Consider the following 6,000-nt stretch of genomic DNA (forward strand, 5'->3'; position numbering starts at 1 on the left):
CGTCATTTTTTTTATTATTATGTTTAAAACTCATTGATAACTTAAGTAATTTAATTAAACAATTAATTTCATGTCTCTAAAAAATCTTATTACGAGAAATAAATACGAATCTTGAGCTAAATAAATTCCTTAAAGAGTTCCATTTAAGCTTTTAGGCAATTTTTAATGTTCAGTCATTCATGTTTTCGATTTTATTGCTCCAGTAATGAATTCATTATTAAGACGTTATTTTCAACACTGTTACCGGGAGCAATCTGAGGCAGTTGTCATCAATTTCAATCCACGTGATATCGATCAGACACGCGGAGCAAGTGTCAAAGCCGGCGCGCGAGTGCCCGCGGCAGCGAATAAAAGGAGCCGATATGAGTTGGCCGCACTAAAACCTCGGAAATTTCCGTTCGCGATCTTGCTGAAATCGGCACGCGCCAAGACCGATCTCAAACGTGCCACGAGAAAATGTACTCGATACTATTTATTCCGGCTCACACGCTCCCGTTCCCACGAGTATCGAGCGAGTTTCCGTACCTAAAGGCGAGGGCAGAAAAAGGGAAAACAATGAGACGAAGAACCTGGCACCGCGATTTGCCAGGTGGCACGCGAACAACTCGAACGGACAGACGGACGAACGGACGATACCCGAAGAAGCTCAGCCCGCTGTACCAGATGGAGGTCTACCGAGACACTGGCGACTTCTCTCGTTACCAGGACATTCGCCAAGTCTCTCGCAAGTCGAAACCAGAGAGAGAAAGAAAAAGAGACAGAAGAGAATGGTCTTCTCGTTCTCTTCCTCTCGCATGCACGGTGGCCGCGCTCGCTCTCTCTCGCTCGCACTCGCTGCTTTTCATGATTTTCTCCTGTCTCCCCGCCGCCGCGGCGGCGGCTCGTACTCTGGCGAACACGTGGGGAGAGTGAGAGGTCTCCGTGAATGATTTCGCGGGGGCTTGGCCCGAATGGCCGCATATATGTCACGGTAGCGATCGAAGAAGTTGTCTCTCTTCCCATGAGAAAAATGTACTATGTTGTTGACGATAGTTAGATGGAATTGATGGTTGGCGTCGGAGGCAGATTGAATAATTGGTTTACATTTCTTTGAGTCTGATCATGAATGGATCAGACATTCTTAATCTTATTTTATACATACGAGCAGAAACGTTTCTGTCGACCTAAAGTAATACTATTGTATGACGCTGCTGTAGAAGTCATATCCACACAGTCATAAAGAATCATTATAAAAGATTACATAATCATGCTTTAAATAAAAAAAAACAATCGATAATACTGATACTTTTTAAGTTAAGATGTTAAATAAGCATTTTCAGTTAATAATATTCCTAACTGGATAATGTCATAGTTTAGTTCAGTTTCGTTGGATATTTCTCTCTCCTCCGAGCTATTTGATTATCACTTGTGATCGCTTTCATTAAAAGGATGCTATACCCTTGGATTATACGTGAATAACGCATTTGCCGCCAGGTAGAGCGGGAAAGTTATGGACTTTAAATCTTTAGTCACGGTAGCGTTGCGTGATCGCCGCGAATATGAAGCGAAACGCGAGCTCGTCTTCCATAATTCCATATCTTACGCGAGCCGATATGTCGTTTATCATCGAGTCGGCGTAGGTTAACAAAACGTATAATCACTAGCGACCTTTATCAATATTTTCACTCGCGCAATATCGCGATGCAAGGAGAGTGGATTTTTTTTTCGAGATACCGCATACCTGGTTCATCGCGCGCGATCGGGAACTTTATACCTTCACTAAGATTCTGTAACGCGTCCGACGTTGCTTTCAACCGTCATAAAATATCGGTGCCATCGCGATACGAGAACTATGATACGTTCGCTGTCGATTTCGCTGACCTGAAACAACCTCTTGGTTTATTCTTCTTGATTTCTTCAAACGTTGCTGTTACAGACTTCCCACGTAACATCACTAAAACTTTTCTAGTTGATATTAATTTCATATGTTATTATATCGCAACGATTTGTTGGTGATTCATATAACATATTTTATAATTGTTTTTATTTTAATATAAAATTTACTAATCTCCATAAGTTTGATAAAAATCATAACTTTCTCAAAGTTATACTTTTAGAAACTAATCTGATTTTAACGTTTCTTTCATTTGTATCCTTTTCTTAGAAATGTATTATGTTATCCGGTCAGAAGTTGCAAGCCTTTCATCAGATCTGTTTTGTAACATAACATATCGTGAATCTACTCGCCGAGCTGCCAGTTAGAAATCTACTGCAAAATTATCGGCATGCAAATAAAAATCTACTCATCCGATCGTTTCCTGCTCGATTAATTATCTATCTTCTTCTTATATTCAAATAGCAAATTATATGATAATATTACAGATGTTACATATATTCCAAAGTTGTTGATGAACGATATTCTTCTTCCTTTTTATTAGACATTGTAACTTTACTATGTATTGTGAAATCAATGCGAACGAACAATTATATCTAAAAGAATATCATAATGTTCTCGCTATGAAATCCTGTAAGTAACTTATTTAGGTATATTGAAATCTTAGATGTGCTACATCGATATATGATGTATCAGATGTACTGTTGATCTGACAATGAGCTAAATAATAGTGGGCATGTTGGTGAAGTGCCTTACTAACAGGCCCATAGAGTGAAACTAGTCTAGATCCGTTGGTGCCTTGTTGGGTTAATTGTTGCGGTAGCTTTGTAATTTGTAGTTCCGGTTGCGGTCGGAGCAATCCGTCATACTGTAGCCGGCACGTGACAAATTACAGCGATATTGCCGTGGACACATCAAGATAGACACTTCTTTGACAAGAACTATCCAATCGGCTTACAATTTTTTATATTGATTTTTCTCCTGATATATACGAAATATTTTTCCGCATTTTTTTTCTTATTAAATTTTAGCGCCGAATTTTTAAAGTACATTTTTTATGATGATGTTTTGTGAAAAACGCTTTTTTAGGATTTTTATTATTTAGTTACGTTATATACGAAATAATTTATTTATTTTAAAATCGTATGCATATTGTCTCAGTCACGTATTAATGATTTAAGATCTAAACTAACGTATCACACTTTTTCCAATGACTACAGGATTAGTAAGACCTTAACGTATACACGTATATAAGGTATATATAAAATATAAAATAATGAATATTATGTAATTCCTCTCAAGATTTGTATATATTTATAGATATAATTATTTGGAGAAAGGAGTTCTACGTGTGTTGCGAAAAAGTTTCACGAAATTGCAACAATATAAATTTATTAAAAATTACACTATTATTACATGATTAAAAAAAATGATTGCTATGCCCAACCATTTAAACTATCCGTCTAAATTTTATTAAATGGCGCATTAAGATAGATTATGTTGAAACTTCAATTTCATAAAAGACTATACATAAAAAAAGTTAGTGAATTTTATATAACACATGCAGGATTTATATCTATAGATAAAATTATTTGGAGAAAGGAGTTTCGATGTTACGAAAGTTTTATGAGCCCAATCATTTAAATTTTATTAAATGACATATTAGCGCGGATAATGTTGAAATTTTTAATTTTGTAAGAGATATTAAGAATATAGTAGAGAGGATTTAATGTTAACACGTACTTCGCGACTTTAACATTCCGCATAATAATAACATCCTTTTAGCTTTGGAAATCAATGAGAAGCGCCATTGGTACCGGTAAAACTTTCCGATTGTGTCTCGAAGCCGAATAAATTAAAACAAATTAAAAAACTGACTTCGACAAAGAGTACTTCGCGATTCGAAAATTGCGGACGTTGCGAATAACGAAGGTAATAATTTATATTGCGCCACCGCAATATAATCGTTTGCTTTTAGCGATGAGAAACTTTCCAATAATTGACGGAGATGACAATCGCGCGCGTTTTGCGAAGATAGGAAGTCATAGACAGCGATATTATTCATATAATGATTTGTATAATGTTCATTGTTAGTGATTCTTAATTGAAAATTGCAAATTTGAGCGTTAAATGAAGATTATTTTATTTCCACTATGTTTGATTTTATTTTGTAAATAATTTAACTTTATAATTACTGATTTTTTAATAAAACTATACAATTCTGTTGTAATAATAATAAAATAAATCCGATGTATATTCAGAATTAATAGCGAGATTAAAATACAACGGCAACAAACACAACCGCAGAAAGATTTTTGAAAGAACGTAGTTTTTTTGCAAAATAAATGTTAATTTTTCCCATAAAGAATATTTACAATTTTTCCTGTCATAAGATCTCTGATCCGCCCGTCATTAACCTTCGTACCGAAAGCTAACGAGTATGTACGTAACTTTTAGTATTTCCGCTTTAATCCACTAATGGCTGCCGCGCGTTTTGTTGCACTATTTTAATGAATTCTTTGTGTCTGACTTAATCACTGTAAAGGTATTTTTAAAAAAGAAATAGACACACTGCGTTTTTTAATTATAAATTTATCTTTTTCTCGTGTAGATCTAATAAAACGCAATTAGTATTTCAGGGCGATTTTGTTGATGTAATTTATAAACGAGTCCCGACAAAATCAATCGGACATTTTTATGCAACTAAATTATTTGCAGTATTTTAGAATAAACGCCATCAATTTAATGCCGGTGTTCATCAACGCAGACTGGAGTTCTACGCAAATTAAATAATGGCGTATACAGGACACGTTGCAAATTAGAATCAAATTTTCTAGAATATGCGCAATGACTGTGATAGCGTGTAATCGAATAATTGATGGGTTAATCATGTTACAGGCAGTAATTCCGACAGTCTGCTAAAATTTTCTCTTGACCGTCCGTCCCCCGTTACCCGTCAATTAAATACGAATGATTACAGTGAATATAAAATTAATCCGAACATTTATCTCATTTGATTTAAACACAGTCCTTCTTTCAATGCGTGTGACGCAAATTATACTGCGGCTAATAATGCAAATTAATATCTCCAACGCGCGCACGACGTCAACATGCGTATCTAATAATATATATGTATTTGAAAAAAATGTTTCTTCATTTTCGCGCGCGTTTTCTCTTTGTTGAGAAGTTCACGTTGTTGTATGCTTCACGGAATGCAACTTCATTATTCAAAATCCGTGCTTTATCTTGCAATGTAATTTTCATTCGTTCTCATAAACCGGAGACGCGGGTGTCGAGTTCGCCGCAAATTTGCGCAACGCGAGCGCAATAGCGCGCAAGAGCGGCGCATTGATGCGCCCGCCTCTCACCTGCGCGTTGAAATACCGGCTTCTGTAATGGAATAAATAAGTAAGCGGAAGAGCCTGTGTCTTCATGGCAACCTGGCATTTTAATTTCCCCTCGAGATATTTCATTTCGCTGCATGTCTTCTTTCCTTCTCGTTCTATCTTATCGCGCGAATTTCTCTCGCAACTATTCCTTACTATTTATTGTTATATCGCGTTCAGATTTTACGAAAATTATTGCGGATTGAACACAAGCATGAGCCGTATTTTGCCACGTATTGCAAACGTACCATAATTTGTATAAAAATCCGGGAAGATTTGCGTGAAATAAATCAACGTTATCTCGAATCAACATTTAATTTATCTTCGTGCAACATACCTTATCTCATTACTTCACAGATAAAGTAATCCTAGACATTGAAAATTTAATTTTTTCTTTAAAATTAATAAAAATTTTTTCCTTGTTTCCGTTTTCTGCGCAATTAATAACATAGAGAAAATAAAATTATATAATGAAATAATGAAATAATAATGAAATAATTTATAGATTTTTCGTACAAAAATGGTTGTTGTTAATATAATCTCGTGAAAAATAATTATTTTAAAATATTTAGTCTCAAATTGGAAATACATTTTTAATTGCATATTATATTTTACATTTTCATATTCATTATTTCTTGTTTTGTATGTTTTTATATTTTTTATAAATTACATTGTAAAAAATGTATATTTTTAGCAAAATATTCGTGATTATTTTTTAATGCTAAATCCTGATTATTGTAG

General features: G+C 34.8%; 1 protein-coding gene across 1 annotated transcript in view; it reads right to left on the minus strand.

Moving 5' to 3' along the window:
- Window positions 1-665, minus strand: part of LOC105455889 (C-type lectin mannose-binding isoform-like) — a 94,768-nt gene extending 94,103 nt beyond the window's left edge. Inside the window, exon 1 of the mRNA XM_011699575.1 lies at window positions 526-665. The gene's annotated coding sequence lies outside the window, so the exon portion shown is untranslated. The remainder of the gene's footprint in view (window positions 1-525) is intronic.
- Between the last annotated feature and the right edge of the window lie 5,335 nt (window positions 666-6,000).

Source organism: Wasmannia auropunctata, unplaced genomic scaffold, assembly GCF_000956235.1.
Source record: "Wasmannia auropunctata unplaced genomic scaffold, wasmannia.A_1.0 LD336106.1, whole genome shotgun sequence".
Classification (NCBI taxonomy): Eukaryota; Metazoa; Arthropoda; class Insecta; order Hymenoptera; family Formicidae; genus Wasmannia; species Wasmannia auropunctata.